The sequence below is a fragment of the Camelus bactrianus genome, chromosome X (genome assembly GCF_048773025.1).
Source record: "Camelus bactrianus isolate YW-2024 breed Bactrian camel chromosome X, ASM4877302v1, whole genome shotgun sequence".
NCBI classification, from domain to species: Eukaryota; Metazoa; Chordata; class Mammalia; order Artiodactyla; family Camelidae; genus Camelus; species Camelus bactrianus.
In genome coordinates, this window is record NC_133575.1 from 57,373,617 (window position 1) to 57,391,928 (window position 18,312).

General features: G+C 37.3%; 1 protein-coding gene across 2 annotated transcripts in view; it reads right to left on the bottom strand.

Annotated features, from left to right (window-relative positions):
- KLF8 (KLF transcription factor 8) overlaps nt 1-18,312 on the bottom strand; it is a 242,723-nt gene that overhangs the window by 208,842 nt on the left and 15,569 nt on the right. The window contains exon 2 of one of the 2 annotated variants that reach the window (XM_074358831.1): nt 8,587-8,763. The exons of the other annotated variant lie outside the window; for it this stretch is intronic. The gene's annotated coding sequence lies outside the window, so the exon portion shown is untranslated. The remainder of the gene's footprint in view (nt 1-8,586; nt 8,764-18,312) is intronic. 2 annotated transcript variants of the gene reach the window in all.

Below are 18,312 nucleotides of genomic sequence, written 5' to 3' on the forward strand. Positions count from 1 at the left end.
TGGATTCTGGTTTCGACCCCACCCCTGCATGGGTGCTAAGCTTGGGAGGATATGGTGGCTGTGGCTGTGCCCCACCTCTCTTCTCCCAAAAACCTTCTGCAGGTTTTCAGAGATGGGAGTATGGCACCCTTCACCCCAGGCATATCAGCCGTGTTGTTTCATGGAGGGCCCAGGTTGTTTTGCCCTGTGTGCCCACTCATTCATGGCTTACAGCACCCTGCAGTCCCCAGGGGCTGCCTCAGTGCAGCTTCCCCAGTCCGTCGCCCAGCTCGGGCAGCCTATCCCATCCCCCAGCTGCTGGCTTGCGTCTTGGGCTGGTGTTGCAGGGACACTTTCTGCCTGTTTAACTTAGTTCTGTCAGTCAAGGGGTGCTTGGTACAGATCCGAGCCTCAGAGGCTCCCCCTCCATCCTGTTGGCCTCTCTTTTGGAGAGGAGCAGACCCAGTGAATGACCACTAGTCTTCCTTTGCCACTCCCTCCCCATGGGACCAGTCCCACACTGTTTTGCCTTTTCTTCTTTCTTTTTTCCTTTTCTCTTACCAGATTTTTGGTGTCTTTGTCTTTTGAAGTGGGTGATGTTCTGTCGGAGTTCGGCAGGTGCTCTGGTTGGCTGAGTGGGTCCGTGGATGTGAATTTTGGTGTATTTGTGGGCGAGGGTGAGCTACAAGAGTCCTTCTACTCCTCCATCTTGGCCCCCCTGCCAAGTTTTAGAAACCATCTCTTCCAGGACCAGTGATTTCCTAACAAATCTTCTTGCCTGCAGCCTCAACTTTTCCTATCCAGTCTCCATATTGATACCCCACAAATGTCAATCTTATTTAAGCTGCCTATACCAATTGCTTAAAACTTATCAATGTCTACCCACTACCTATAAAGATACTACAAGGTCCCTATTAAAGCATACAAGATTATCTGTGATTTGGTTGCCTTCTTCCTATATTTTACCACAGCTCTTTCTTACTATCTGTGCCCCAGTTTCATGGGACTGTTTATAAGCCCACAAAGCAGGTCAAGTTATTTAATTACTCTGTGCCTTTATTTATCAAGGGTCATCTGTCTATAGTACCAAAATTTGAAGTCTACACAAGTCCAAATTTTATCTTTCAAGACAGATCAAACATTCTTTATGCTATCCCATTCTTTGCTTCATTAGATATATCATTGCCTTCTTTGTAGCTTCAGTATAATCTGAAAGTGTTTATCTCCTGGCAGCTATAATACTAAATGCTCTTATTTGTTTCTTGACTGTCTTCACTATTAGACTATGTGACAAAAATAAAGAACTAGGGCAAACATTTCAGGGAGGCTATTTCAGCTCAACCTAAGGATGTGCTTTATAACAAAAACTCAGGTTGTTTCTATGTATACAGTTAGGTTCCCTCTCAAAAAGGTAAATATATTAGACTTATGGTCTTCCCCTCAAAATCTTTACTATGATGGAATGTTCTAAAATTTGATTTGTTAGTGGCTACCTTTACCAAAATTCATCAAACTATAAACTTAAAATTGGTGAATTCTATGGTTTGTAAGTTTTACCTCAATAAAGTTGTAAGAAGTAAACTTTTCAACAGCAAAAAGGAATTGGAAAGCATTTCCTGTCACTCATTCCTTCCTTAAGAGCTTTCAAAGTAGAAAATAACCAGTATAAGTGAGATTTTTCAAGACAGGTTACCAGTTTCTTTAATTGCAACATCTGCCACATTTAATGTCACAAGTTGGAAAGGAAAAACTTGTACATGTAGTTGTATAAAGGAAATAGAAGTTGTGGTGGCAAGATCTTCCAAGTAAAAATATTGAAGAATGCTCTCTATATTTGTTATAGTTAAGAGGGTAGTGGAAAAAGAAGCCACAAGGTGGAAACATTACTTATTTCAGATTGATGGTGACTCAGAGCAAGGAGAGAATGGAAACAAACAGAAAGAGAGAGAGAGTAAATGAGCAGAATGCCCTTGGTCCACTCGACTTATCAAATCATCAATATCTCCTCCCATTAGAAAACAGCCCACAAATATAATGAAGATTAATAAAAGAGCTAATCCAGTAAAGGAGAAGTTCTCCTTGACCTTATTATAAAAAGAGGCTCCTGCGGATACAATGCAATCCATATTAAGATTTCAATGGCATTTTTTTTTTATTACAGAATTACTGAAAACAGTCCTAAAATTCAAATGGAACAACAAAGGACCCCAAATACCCAGAGCAATTCTGAGAGAGAAGAATAAAGCTGAAGGCATTTACTGATTTCAACCCAAAGCTATCAAAAATTTTTAAAAAGTATGGTGCTGGCATAAAAATAGATATGCAGATGAATGGAACAGAACTGAGAGCCTAGAAATAAACTCTGGCTTATACTGTTAACTACTATTTGACAAAGGAGCAGACAATGCTCAATAGAGAAGAGGTAGTCTATTCAATAAGTGGTGTTGGGAAAAACTGGATATTCACATACATAAGAGTGAAACTGGAACCCTAAATTACACCACTCACAAAAATTAACTCAAAATGGACTAAAGACTTAAGTGTAAGACCAAAAAGAATAAAATTCATACAAATCATAGGAAAAAACAATGATTTCATGGATGTGACACCAAGGAAAAAGCAACAAAAGCAAAACTAAACAAGTAGGACTACATCAAACTAAAAAGCTTCTGCAGGAGAAGAAAGATGGTGGAGCAGACGGACGCTTGTAGCTCACCCTCTCCCACAATTACACAAAAACACATTTACGGACCCACTCAGGCAACCAAAGCACCTGCCGAACTCCGATAGAACATCACCTCTTTGAAAGACAAAGACATCAAAATCTGGTAGGGAAAAAAGGAAAAAAGAAAGTAGGAAAAGCAAAACAGTGTGGACCGATCCCGTGGGGAAGGAGCGGCAAAGGAGGACTGGCACTCGTTTGCTGGGTCTCCCCTCTCCAACGGAGAGGCCAGTGGGATGGAGGGGGAACCTCTGAGGCTCAGATCTGCCCCAAGCACCCCTTGACCAACAGAACTGAGTTAAACAGGCACAAAGGGTCCCCATGACACCCAGCCTGAGAAGTGAGCAGGCAACTGGGGCTGGGTCAGGCAGTCTGAGCTGGGCAGAGGACTGGGGTGGCTTTGCTGAGGCAGCCCCAGGGGACTGCAGGGTGCCACGCACTGTGGCTGGGAGGGGATATGGAGCAGAACAACCTCAGTCCCCCATAAATTGTGAAAAAAGCAAGCAACACAGCTGGTGTGCTCTGGGGGGGAGGGGCACCATAGCCTTTTTCTCCTAGACCTGTACTGCCATTACTGGCACTTCTCTCAAGAAGAGAGGCAGGGCTCAACCACAGCCATCATATTCTCCTGTGTGCAGCGCCCAGGCGGGGGGTGGGGGCCCGAGACCTGAATCCACACCTGGGGGCTCCACAACCTCCTAGGCAGGACTGAGACTTGTTTACAGCTGGAGGAAGATAGGATCTTTCTGCCTCGGAACCTCAGAGAACTCGCACGGCCAAGACAAACAAGGAGCTGAGATTTGTCACGGAGCAGAGGCGGGGTCGTTCCACGGTCTTCCCTGAGCCCACCTTCAGAGCACTGACCTGAGGTGGAGCGGGCAGCTGCACAGAGCAGCGGAACGACCGGTGCTGGGAAAGAGCAGGTGGCAACCCCCTTTCCTGGCAGGAACACAGCACCTGACTACGGTGCTGTGAGGCGGCGCAATCTGCTAGCTGACAGCCACTGGGAGCAACACAGAAGAGGGCGCCAACAGAGGGCCTCTGGAAACAGCAAGCTGAGTTCGCAACACAGGGCGAAGACACACAGACCTCTCAATAAAATCATTAAGAGCACAGCGTCTCCAGGAGAACTGGGTAACTGATACTCCTTAAGCCACAGCGCCAGAGAGATAGGAGCAAGATGAAGAAGCAGAGGAACCACTCCCAATTAAAAGATCAAGAGAAATCCCCTGAAAACACGATCAAGAAAATAGACATTGATGGCCTCCTAGATCAAGATTTCAAAAAACGAGTGATCAAAGTACTGAAGGAACTAAAAGAAATAGTGTTTAGAGATATAAAATATGTCAAAAATGAAATAGAAGCTATAAAGAAGAACCAAGTAGAATTAGTCAACTCATTTGCTGAGACAACATCTGACCTAAAGGCTGTAAAAGCAGGCTAGATAATGCAGAGGAACAAATAAGTGACCTAGAAGACAGGACAACAGAAAGCACCCAATCAGAACAGCTGAGAGAAAAGCAAATAAAAAACAATGAAAACAATATAAGGGACCTATGGGATAATATAAAGCATGCCAATCTATGCATAATAGGGGTTCCAGAAGGGGAAGAAAGAACAAAGGGGATTGAAAAGGTATTTGAAGAGATCATGACTGAAAATTCCCAAACCTAAAGGAATTAGATATCCAAGTACAGGAGGCACAGAGGGTCCCAAACAGGAAGATCCCAAACAGACCCACAGCAAGACATATTATAATGAAGATGGCCAGCGTCAAGGATAAAGAAATGATCCTAAAGGCAGCAAGAGAAAAACAAAGAGTGAGTTACAAGGGAACCCTGCCCCATAATGCTCTCAGCTGATTTCTCTACACAAACACTACAGGCCAGAAGGGAGTGGCAAGATATATTCAAAGTCCTGAATGAAAAAAAGATACAGCCTAGGATACTTTATCCAGCAAGGCTATCCTTTAGAATAGAAGGAGAGATAAAGAACTTCACAGACAAGAAAAACCTAAAAGAGTTTAGCAACACTAAACCCGTGTTAAAAGAAATATTGAAAGGTCTACTCTAAATAGAAAAGAAGCAGGATGCTACAGAAATGAGAAACATAACTGGAAAGGAGATAACTGCCATGAATTACAAAAAGAATAACCACAAAATTGTAAAAGAAGACATCTAAATCATTAAGAGTGGGAAAGGGAAGCAAGGAAAGCCATTGTGGAAAACAGTATGGAGATTCCTCAAAAGACTAGGAATAGACTTACCGTATTACCCAGGAATCCTGCTCCTGGGCATAAATCCAGAAGGAACCCTACTTCAAAATGACACCTGCACCTCAATGTTCATAGCAGCACTATTTACAATAGCCAAGACATGGAAACAGCTCAAATGTCCATCAACAGATGACTAAGTAAAGAAGACGTGGTATATTTATATGATGGAATACTATTGAGCCATAAAAACCAACAACATAATGCCATTTGCAGCAACATGGATGTTCCTGGATAATGTCATTCTAAGTGAAGTAAGCCAGAAAGAGAAAGAAAAATACCATATGAGATCGCTCATATGAGGAATCTAAAAACCAAACCAAACCAAACCAAACCAAACAAAACAAAGCAAAACATAAATACAAAACAGAAACAGACTCATAGACAGAATACAAACTTGTGGTTGCCAATGGGGCAGGGGGTGGGAAGGGACAGACTGGGATTTTAAAATGCAGAATAGATAAAAATGATTATACTGTATAGCACAGGGAAATATAAACAAGACCTTGTGGTAGCTCATAGCAAAAAAAATGTGACAATCAATATATATATATGTTCACATATAACTGAAAAATTGTGCTCTACACTAGAATTTGACTCAACATTGTAAATTAACTGTTACTCAATTAAAAAAATAAGCTTCTGCATAGCAAAAAAAAATCAGCAACAAAAAGGTAACCTACAAAATAAGAGAAAGTATTTGCAAACCACTCTTCTGAATAGGGGTTATTATCTAGACTACATAAAGGAACTCATTCAACTGAGTAGCAAAAACCACAAATAATCCAATTAAAAATCGGCAAGAGACATGAATAGATATTTTTCCTAAAGAAGATATTCAAATGGCCAAGACATATGAAAAGATGCTCGACATCACAATCATCAGGGAAATGCAAATAAAAATCAAAATGAGATCTCACCTCACACCTGTCAGAATGGATATTATCAGAAAGATGAGCCATAAGAAATGCTGGTGAGGATGTGAAGAACCAAGAACCCTGTACACTGTTAGTGGGAATGTAAATTAGTACAGCCACTGTGGAAAACATTATGGAGGTTCTTCTAGAAAAGAAAAATAGAGTTGGCATATGACCCAGTAATTCCACTTCTAGTTATATGTCTGAATGAAATGAAGCCACAATCCTGAAGAGATATCTACACCCCCATGATTACTGTGGCATTGTTTACAATAGCCAAGACACAACCTAAGTGTCCATCAAGAGATGAATGGGTAAAGAAAATATTATACATACACAATGGAATTATTCAGCTACAAAAAAGAATGAAATATTTCTATTTGCACAACATGGATGGACTTATGTTCAGTGAAATAAGTCAGAGACAGAAAAATAGTATATGATCTCACTTAAAAGTGGAATTGCAACAACAACAACAAAAAAAACATGGCAATAGAGAGCATATTGGTGGTTTCCAGGGGCAGTGGCCAAGGGGGAAAATGTGTGAAGGTAGTCAAGGGGTGCACACTTCCAATTATAAAAGGAATAAGTTTGGGGTTGTATGTACAGCAATGGTGACTGTAGTTAACAATACTATACTGTATATGTGAAAGTTGCTAAGAGAGCAAAAGTTTTCACTGAAAAGTTTTTCTGAAAAGTTTTCACTCCACACACAGAAAAATGTAACTATATAAGGTGATGGATGTTTCCAGTAACCTTATTGTGGTAATCATTTTACAATATGTAGATATATCAAATCACTCTGCTGTGCATCTTAAACTTATAATATGCTATATGTCAATTATGTCTGAATAAAGCTAGAACAAAAGAAGCTCCTGGACAGATGCAACTCCATTTCAACTGGTTTCCCTATTTCCTCTTTTATCTCCTACAATCTCAAATCCACACAGTAGGCCAAGTAATCCTCTTAAAAAAATGAAAAATGTCTCTCCCTTTCCTTAAACTTTCCAATAGCTTTCCCATAACACTGAGAATAAAATCCAGGTCAACTTTAGCTAGCACCCATGCTAATAATGCACTTGCCTTATCATGAAAGGACATATGCTTATTTAAGTCTATATGTGATACTTACAAAATAAAAAACCTAAAGGGTGGGAGTGCGGTGGGAGAAAGACTGAAAATAAGAAAAGGAAATACATTAATAAACACAAATTTTTGTTACAAATATTTTATTCCTTAAAATTCTGACTATGTTTCAGACCTCCTGACTTATTCTCTCTCTTGTTCACTGTACACCTACCACAGTTAGATCCTCCAACGTGACAAATGCATTCTCTCCTCAGGGCCTTACACTTATTCCCTGGTCTGGAATACCACTGCCCCCAGCTTTTGTCTTTGTGGTTTATTCTTATCTTTCAGATCTCAACTCAAATGTTATCTCTTCACAGAAGCTTGACCACCATAAGTGACCTCCCCAATCCTTATTTCACTACACCTTGTTAATTTCCTTTATAACACATGTTACAATTTTTAATGTCCTGCTTATTTATTAATTTTCTATTCATTTTGTTCTTTGTCTCTCTTCCCCTACTAGACTGTAAATTCCAAAAGAGTAGGGACAAAAATCTATCTTGTTGATGCAGTACTCCAGCAGCTATTTCATTATCTGACACATTGTTAGTGGTTAAAAAATGTATTGAGTGAATAAGTAAGTACTACTCATCAGAATGCCTTTTATCAAATATTTCTTTATTCCAAATTTTATGTTAGTTCATGCAATTTTTTTATAAATGACCAAACATGATATATTCAATATTCTTCTTAAGAAATGTACAACACAAAAGTGGTCTCCACTCATCCTTCCACCAAACCATCTCTTTTCTAGTATTGCACCTAATCATATAATCTAAGTTAACAGAAACTTTATCTATTCCTACTCTTTATTCAGTGCTTAAACACTCTCTATAGCAGGAATAAATTATTTACTTGCTACTGCAAAATGTTTCTAAATCAGTTTAAGAAATTTTAATCAATCCATTTTATTATTAGTTTTCATTCTTTTTTCTTTTTACTCCTCTGATTAGATAATTTCTTTTAAAATTACTTTTGGAGGAGGGGAGGCAATTAGATTGGTTTATTTATTTGTTTGTTTGTTTATTTAATGGACGTACTGGAAATTGATTCCAGGACTTCATGCATGCTAAGCACACACTCTACCACTGAGCTATACCCTCCCTACTGATTAGATAATTTCAATGGATCTTTCTTTGAGCACATTTATTCTTTCTTCTGCTTGGTCAAGGCTGTTTTTGAGGCTCTCTATTGATTTCTTCAGTTTAGTCACTGTATTCTTCAGCTTCAAAATTACTGTTTGGTTCTTTTTATGTTTTATATCTCTTTGTAACTTCTCATTTTGTTCTTGTATTATTTTCCTGATTTTGTTATATTGTTAATCTATGTTCCTCTTGTAACTCTCTGAGCATCTTTAGAATAATAATCTTGACTATTTCAGGCAATTCATGGATATCTATTTCTTTGGGGTCAGTTACTAGAAGTTTACTGTGTTTCTCTGGTGGTGTCATGTTTCCCTGATTCTTCATGACTCATATAGCCTTGCACAGGTGTCTGTGCATTTGAAGAAGCAGTTACCTCATCCAGAACTTATGGACTGACTTTGGTAAGGAAAAGACTCTCACCTGAGGGTGGGAGCAAACTGGAGTGTGCTGGGAATCCAGGTCAAGTGGTGCAGGGTGCCAAGTTCAAGAATGTGGCACCAGTGGCAGGAAGCAGTGGCAAGGTCCAGTGGCAGTCAGCAGTGATGGTCAGAGCTGTTGGTGTGCACACACTCAGCTGTCATGACCAGCTGCAGGTACCTGTGTAGTAGCAAGGGCCAGTTATAGATACACACATAATGGTGGATGCCAGGAACTAGCAGCAAGGGCTAATGCCAACTATGGGTATAAAAGTAGCTGGCCCCGACTATCAGTGCATACTACTGTGATTTCTGGGTCTTGCCAGGGGCACATGGCAGTGGAGGCTAGCATGGGGTCAGGCCAGGGGCACACAGGTGCACATCTACAGTAGGTTAACCCTGAGTGCGTACATGTTGCTTGGGGATAGCTGTGGGGATCTAGGCTGTCATCTTGTACTTGCACATCTCCAGAGGCCTGAGGTGGCTGCTACTGCAGGTCCTGGCTCTGGCAGGTGGGAGAGGGAGCCAGCAGGGACTTGGGTGGCTGGTGTCTGTGAATGCAAATACCTGTGGGGCAAAATTCCAGTGAAATCTGAAGGTTGTCCTTGGTGGCTTTTCTGGCTGTTGTTTTCTTCAATGTAGAAAGCTGCTACAAAGCAGGTCACTGGGAATAGCAGGCATTCTCACTCATTCTTCCTTGCTCCTAACCATCTCTACGTATCTCAGCTTTTCTGATCTCTGAGTGGGGTGAAACACAAGTGGGTCCTTTGTGCAGTACATCAAAAGACTGGGAAAAGGTCACACACTCGTTTCTCTTTTTCCCAGTGAGGGCAACTCTTTCTAGCTGGGTATCTACCTCTTGGCACTGAGCAATGCTGGCCAGGGGGATGAGATGATGCAGGCAAAATAAAGCTGCTTTCCTTTCATTTTTGTACAGTCATTCTCCAGTTTTTTGTTCCATTGTGTTGCTGAAGTTTCTTAAGTAGGCTCCAGATCTCTACCAGAGTTGTTTTAGTTCATGGACAGCTGTCTAATTATTGATCTTTGTGAGGGGATGGAGACTGGGGTCTCCTATGGCTGCCATTTTGTGACATCACTCCTAATCTATTTCTGTTCTTTCTAGCCCAACAAGATATTTCAATTAAATTAAGAATATCTATGCACACTTATAAAAGGAAAAGCACACTTAACCAGGGACTTAAACAATTGGAAGAGGTTTGTTTACTGGTGTATGGAGTATAAAAAGGAAACCAAAAGTGGCACTGATTGCCCCACACTCTTATTTCTGATGGCAAAAAATGAGATTCTTGTAGCCCAAGGGTTCTTCTTTAGACTAAATGTAGCCAGTTATAGGTATGAACCCTCTTGGAGCAGACCTTTGCTGATGCTGCAACAATGCCTTGCCCCCACTGCCCCACAATTTCTGTTACTTGATTTCTTATAAGGGAAATAATGAGGAAGTTGAGTCTCATAGCATCACCTAAAATAAAATAGGCCTTTAAGTGGCCCTATTCCCTGGATGTTATTCAATTCCCTCTACCTCTACCCCATGTCTATTTATCAGAAAGAAAAAAAAAAAAAACACTTGACTGATCTTTTTCTTCCACATTAAGTTACATCAGAAGTATGGCATATTTATTCCTAATATCCAGTTAAAGAGGCAAAGGTATAATCAGCTAAATTGCTTATCTGGCTAATCCAAAGAAAATGCAATTTTGTTTCTCTACTATTGCCTACTGCATCTGCCTTTTCCTGACTGTGTAATCTTAGACAAGTTAATCACTCCATGCCTTAATTTTCTCATCTGTTAAATGAGAATAATAATAATACAATCTCATAGGGTTGTTATAAATTAAATGAGTTTATGGAAAACATTTAATGCCTGGCATATAGTAAATGCTAATTATGTGCCATTATTACTGCCCAAATGCATAAGCTACAATGATGTCCTGCATAGAAAAATTCCATAATTTACCCATTCTCCAACCTCAACATTAGATAATCATAAATTAAATTTAATAAAACTCAAACAACAATAAAAAAGAAAATTATTCCATGTATAACAGCATCAAAAAAAAAATACTACTTAGAAATAGACTTTACCAAAGTGGGAAAGACTTGTACACTGAAAACTGAAAAACACTGCTAATGAAATTAAAGAAGACACAAATAAATGGAAAGACATCCTATCTTTATTGATTGGGAAAAATATTATTAAGATGTCAATATTACTGAAAGAGATCTACAGGTTCAACACAATCCTTATTAAAATCACAATAGCATTTTTTTAAGAAACAGAAAAATTCATCCTAAAATTCATATGGAATCTCAAGGGAGCACAAATAGAGGAAGCAATTTTGAAAAAGAAGAACAAAGCTGGAGGCCTCATACTTCCTGGTTTTAAAACCTACTGCAAGGTTACAGTAATCATAATAGTGTGGTCCCAGAATAAAGACAACTATATCAACAGAATAGAATAAAGAGTCCAGAAATAAACCCTTGCCTATATGGTCAAATGATTTTTAATTAGGGTACAAAAACCACTCAATAGGAAAAGGACAGTCTCTTCAATAAATGGTGTTGGGAAACCTGGATATCCATATGCAAAAGAATGAAGTTGGACTCTTATCTTACACCATATACAAAAAACTAACTCAAAATGGGTTAAAGACCTAAATGCAAGACCTAAAAATAGAAAATTCCTAGAAGGAAACATAGGGAAGACATCATGACATTGGAGTTGACAATGATTTCTTGGATATAACACCAAAAGCTCAAGGAACAGAAGCAATAGTAGACAAATGGAAAACACTAAGCTTAAAAATTTTAGTGCATGAAAAGATAAAATCAACAGAATGAAAAGGCAACCCATAGAATAAGAGAAAATATTTGAAAATCATATATTTAATGAGAGGTTAATATCCAGAATCTATTAACTTGCAACTCAATAACAGAAATCAAATAACTTGATTTAAAAAATTGGGAAAGAGCCAGCCAGCATCATGGAGGAGTAAGACATTCCTTCTTTCTGTCCCCTGTTTAAAAACAACTATTCAGACATACATCACTCTTCCCAGGGTGACACTGTATGGAACTGGTGGTGGTGACCTTTCCTGTGGATAGGTGGAAAGTAGTGAGTGAGTACCTGGTTTCCCCAGATGTATGGATCACAGCTGGAAAAACCTATTTCTATTCAGCAGCACCTGGAGTACTGAAGCAGGGCATCCATGATTTGGTGGGGAGGGAGAAGAAAGGCAAAGAAGCAAATAAGAATAATAAAGAGCAGTAAATGGATGCTGTGCCTGCTAACTGTTTCAGGACTTCAGCAGGAAGTCCACCCAAAAGGATCTGGGACCACTTCACCCAAGAATATCCCCACTAGGTCCACTTTTAATGACCCAAGTGCTAAACCCATACCTCCCCCTACTCTACAGCTGGATCCTTGTACAAGCTCCAAGTGCAGCAACAAGTGCAGATCTGGTAATCAGATTACTTTCAGAAAAATGAACCAGGACCTGTGGACAAGGGAAAAACCACACATTAGAGCTATAGCACCACCTTCTGGAAAAGAAAATGAGGTTTTCAGCAACCAGCCTGGTGAGTTGTAAGAACAAGAGAAGACATAAGAGCTTAATTCTGCCACAAGAAAGAGCAAGAAAAGTGGATCATGTCTACCCAACAAAAGCTGAGGAAACCCCAAATATATCAATGTCAATAAACAGTATCCCATCAGAAGGCAACTAGTAAGATTCAAGGAGGTATGTGCTACTTCAAACACAAAAATACTAACAAAACTACAAGGAACATGAAAAATCAAGGAAATATGCCATTACCCAAAGATATCAGTAATTCTCCAACAACCAAGCTCAAAGTTATGGAGTATTGTGATGCACCTGATAAAGAATTCACAATAGCTGTTTTAAAGAAACTCAAAAAGCTACAAGAAAACTAAAAAAAAAAAAAAAAAAAAAAAAAAAGGCAATTCAAAATCAAGGGGAAAAAACACATGAATAAAATGAGTTCTTTACCAAAGAGATAGAAATAATAAAAAAAAGAACCAAACAGATAATCTGGAGATGAAGAATTCAATAAATTATGTGAAGGATGAAATAGAAAGCATCTGTAGTACATTAGAGCAGATGGAAGACAGAATATGTGACTTAGAAGATAGGAATTTTGAAATAGAAAAGAACAAAGGAAAAAACTGAAAAGAGGAAAAAAAAAGCCCACATTATCTATGGGATGCCAGCAAAAGACAAATATTAAAATAATTAGGATTCCAGAAGGAAAAGAGATGGGGGTAGAAAGTTTACTTAAAGAAATAAAGTGGAGTAATTCCCAAGCATGAGTAAAGACTTGGACTTCCAGATTCACAAACCAATAGATTGTTCTATTAACTCAATGCCAAACGTTGTTGTCCAATACATATTATAATGAAACTTTCAAAAATCAAAGATAAAGAAAGAATCCTAATAGCAGTCAGGAAAAAAATGTAACTTACAAAGTTACCACCATTAGGTTATTGGCAGATTTCTCAGCAGAAATAATTCAGGCCAGGAGAAAGTAGAATGAAATATTCAAACTGTAGAAAGACAAAATTTGCCAGCCAAGAATACTCTATCTGACAAAGTTAACCTTCAGATATGAAGGAGAAATGAAGACTTTCCCAGGCAAACAAAAGCTGAGGGAGTTCATCACCACTAGACCTGCCTTGTAAGAAATGCTGAAAGGAGTCCTTCAAGCTGAAATAAAAAGACTAATCAGGGACATGAAAACATACAAAAGAATATAATACACTGGTAAAGATGAAAAATATATAGTTGCATTTAGAAAAATAATTCTACAATAAGATAGTGTGTTTACCATTTAACCACAGTATAAAGGTTGAAAGAAACGAATACTAAAAATAAATGTAACTACTGTAATATGTTAACAAATGCACACCATATAAAGAGGTAAATTATAACATCAAAGGGGAGTTCATAAAAGGGTGGAACCATTGTAGGTGATCAAAGATAAGCTGCTATAGACTGTTTTATCTATTAGATGTTTTATGTAAGGTTCATAATAAACACAAAGCAAAATTCTAGGATAAATTCAGGAAAGTTTTCAAAAAGTGGAAACAGAGCATATCATCATGAAAAATCACCAATTTATAAAAATAGGGAGAATCAGAGTGAAACAGCAGCAGTGCAAGTATAAAACAATCAGGAAGCAATCAATAAAATGGCATTTTTGAGTTCTTAAATATCAATAATTATTCCAAATGTTAATGATTAAATTCACCAATCAGAAGGTGGATTAAAAAAAAGACTAAAAAAAAAAAAAGACCCAACTATATGCAGCCTACAAGAGATTCATTTCAGCTTTAAGACACACATACACTCAAAGTGAAGGAATGGAAAATGATATTCCATGCAAGTAGAAACCAAAATAAAGTGAGGGTAGGTACGCTTATATCAGGCAAAATAGATTTTATGCTAAAAATAATAAGAGACACAAAAAGTCATTGTATAAAAATAAAGGTGTCAATTCATCAAGAGAATGTAAAAATCATAAATATGTGCACATTCAACATGGAACAACTAAATTTATTAAACATGTAGTAACAGATCTGAAGGGAGAAATACAAAGCAACACAATAATAGTGGGGAACTTCAATATCCCAACATCAGCAATGGATACATCATCCAGACAGAAAATTTAAAAGGAAATGATGGATTTGAACCATACATTAGAACTAAATGAATCTGACAAAATTTATAGACCATTCCATCCAAAAGCAGCCATATACACATTCTTCTAAAGCGCACACAATAAATCCTCCAAACTATATCACATGATAGGAAACAAAGTAAGTCTTAGCAAATTTAAGAACATTAAAATCATAACAAGTATCTTTTCTGACAACAATAGTATGAAACTAGAAATAGACAACAAAGACAGAAAATCTATAAATATATGGAATATATATGACAAAGTCTCAAACAATTGCTCAAAAAAGAAATCAAATCAATGAAGCTAGAACACTCCCTTACACCATACACAAAAATACACTTAAAATGAGTCAAAGACTTAAACTTAAAACAAGATACAATAAACTTCCTAGAAGAAAACATAGGCAAAACATTACCTAACACACATCTCAAAAATGTTCTCCTAGGGCAGTCTACCCAAGCAATAGAAATAAAAGCAAAAACAAAACAAATAGGACCTAATTAAACTTACAAGCTTTTGTACACCAAAGGAAACCATAAATAAAACAAAACGTCACCTACAGAATGGGAGAAAATTTTTGCAAATGATGAAACCGACAAAGGCTTGATCTCCAGAATATATAAGCAGCTCATACGACTCAATAAGAAAAAAAAACAAACAACCCAATCCAAAAATTGGCAGAAGACCTAAACAAGAAATTCTCCAAGGAAGAAATACAAATGATCAATAGGCACATGAAAAAAATGCTCAGTATCACTAATTATCAGAGAAATGCAAATCAAAATGACAATGAGGTATCACCTCACACCAGTCAGAATGGCCATCAGTCAAAAGTCCACAAATGACAAATGCTGGAGAGGCTGTGGAGAAAAGGGAACCCTTCTACACTGTTGGTGGGAATGCAGTTTGGTGCAGCCACTGTGGAAAACAGTATGGAGATTCTTCAAAAGACTAGGAAAAGACTTACCATATGACCTAGTAATCCTGCTGCTGGGCATATATCCAGAAGGAACCCTAATTCAAAAAGACAACTGCACTCCACTGTTCACAGCAGCACTATTTACAATAGCCAAGACATGGAAACAGCCTAAATGTCCATCAACAGATGACTGGATAAAGAAGTGGTGGTATATTTATACAATGGAATACTACTCAGCCATAAAAATAATAAAATAATGCCATTTGCAGCAACATGAATGGACCTGGAGAATGTCATTCTAAATGAAGTAAGCCAGAAAGTGAAAGAAAAATACCATATGAGATCGCTTATATGTGGAATTTAAAATAACAAACAAAACATAAGTACAAAACAGAATCAGACTCATAGACATAGAATACAAACCTGTTGTTGCCAAGGGGGTGGGGGGTGGGATTAGTAGATACTGACAGGCATATGCAGACTAGATAAAGAAGATCATACTGTATAGCACAGGGAAATATATACAAGATCTTGCAGTAGCTCACAGCAAAAAATAATGTGACAATGAATATATGTATGTTCATATATAACTGAAAAATTGTGCTCTACATTGGAAATTGACACAACACTGTAAACTGACTATAACTCAATAAAAAGAAGAAATCAAAAGGGGATTTAAACAGTACCTCAAAACTAATGAAAATGGAAACACAACATACAAAACCTATTGGATACTGCAAAAGCAGTTCTGAGAGGGGAAATTTATTAAGAAATTAGAAAGCTCTAAAATGAAAAACTAACTTTACACCTCTAAGTATTAAAAAAGAACATGTTACACCCAGAGTTAGCAGAAGGAAGGAGGAAGGAAATCATAAATATCAGAGTGGAAATAAATGAAACAGACCAGAAAAACAATGGAAAAGAGTTTTTTAAAAATAAGATCTAAGTTGTTGAAAAGATAAGCAAATCTGACAATTATTTTTTCTAGACTAACCAAGAAAAAAAGAAAGGAGACTCAAATAAATAAAATTATAAATGGAAGAGGTGATTTTACAATTGATACTAGAAAAATACATAGGATCATAAGACACTACCATGAACAATTATGTCAAAAAGTTAGATAAGCTATAAGAAATGGATAAATTCCTAGAAACACACAATCTACCAAGACAGAACCAGGAAGAAATAGAAAAGCTGAACAGATCAATAACAAGTAAGAAAATTCAATCAGTCAACAAAATCCTACCAAGATAGAAAGCTCCATGACTAGATGTCTTCACTGGAGAATTCCACCAGAAATTTAAATATGAATTAACACCAACCCTTGTCATACTTTCTATAAAACTGAAAAGAAGAGAACACTTCCAAACTCACTTGATGAGGCCAGCATTACCCAGATAGAAAAGCAAGATAAAAACACTATAAAAGAAAAATATAGACCAATACCCCTGATAAATAGAGATGCAAAAGTTCTCAACAAAATATTAGCAAACTGAATCAAGAACACAATAAAATGATTATATAACATAGCCAAGTACAATTTATCCCTGGGATGCAATGATATTTCAACATACACAAGCCAATAAAAGTGATACACCACATTAAAAAATGAAAGGAAAAAATCATGTGATCATCTCAATAGATGTAGAAAACCATTTCACAAAATAAAGCACCATTTCATGATAAAAAAAACATTTGGCAGATTGGGTAAATAAGAAATGTACCTCAACATAATAAAGGCCATATATGACAAACCCACAGGTTACATTATGCTCAACAATGAAAAGTTGAAAGCCTTTCCTCTAAGATCAGGGACAAGGAAAGGGTGCCCACTCTCAATACTGTTATTCAGTATACTACTAGAAGACTTAGCTAGAACAATTAGGCAAGACAAAAAAAAAAAAAAAAAGGCATCCAAATCAGAAAGGAAGAAGCAAAACTGTCTTTATTTTCAAAGGAAATGATCCTATATAGAGAAAATCCCAAAGACTCAACCAAAAAATGTTGGAACTAAACAATGAATTCAGTAAAGATGCAGGATATAAAGTAAACATCCTGAAATCTGTTTCACTTCTATACACTAATAATGAAACATCTGAAAAAGAAATGAAAACTTTCCCATTCACAATAGCATCAAAGATAATAAAATGTCTAGGAATAAATTTTATCAAGTATTGGAATGCTCTTTTTAACAAAAACGACAAGACTTTCTTGAAAGAAATCAAAGATGACACAAGCAAATGGAAAGACATCCCATGCTGATGAGTTGGAAGAACTACTATTGTTAAAATGTCCATACTTACCCAAAGCCATATATAGATTCAAAGCAATCTCTATAAAAATTCCAATGTCATTTTTCTCAGAAACAGAAAAAAAAATCCTAAAGTTTGAGTGGAGCCACAAAAGACCCCAAATAGCCAAAGCAATCATGAAAAAGAAGAACAAAGCATAGGCAAATCATTATTTCACATACATCTAAAAAAAATGTTCTCCTAGGGCATTCTACCCAAGCAATAGAAATAAAAGCAAAAAATAAACAAATGGGACCTAATTAAACTTACAAGCTTTTGCATAGCAAAGGAAACCATAAGCAAAACAGAATGACAACCTACAGAATGGGCAAAAATATTTGCAAAAGATGAAATGGACAAAGGCTTGATCTCCAGAATATATAAGCAGCTCATATGATTTAATAAGGCAAAAACAAACAACCCAATCCAAAAATGGGCAGAAGACTTAAACAAGAAATTCTCCAATGAAGACATATGAGTGGTCAAGAAGCACATGAAAAAAATGCTCAATATCACTAATTATCAGAGAAATGCAAATCAAAATGACAATGAGGTATCACCTCACACCAGTCAGAATGGCCATCAGTCAAAAATCCACAAATGACAAATGCTGGAGAGGCTGTGGAGAAAAGGGAACCGTCCTACACTGTTGGTGGGAATGCAGTTTGGTGCAGCCATTGTGGAAAACAGTATTGAGATTCTTTAAAAGACTAAAAATAGACTTACCATATGACCCAGCAATCCTGCTGCTGGGCATATATCCAGAAGGAACCCTAATTCAAAAAGACAACTGCACTCCACT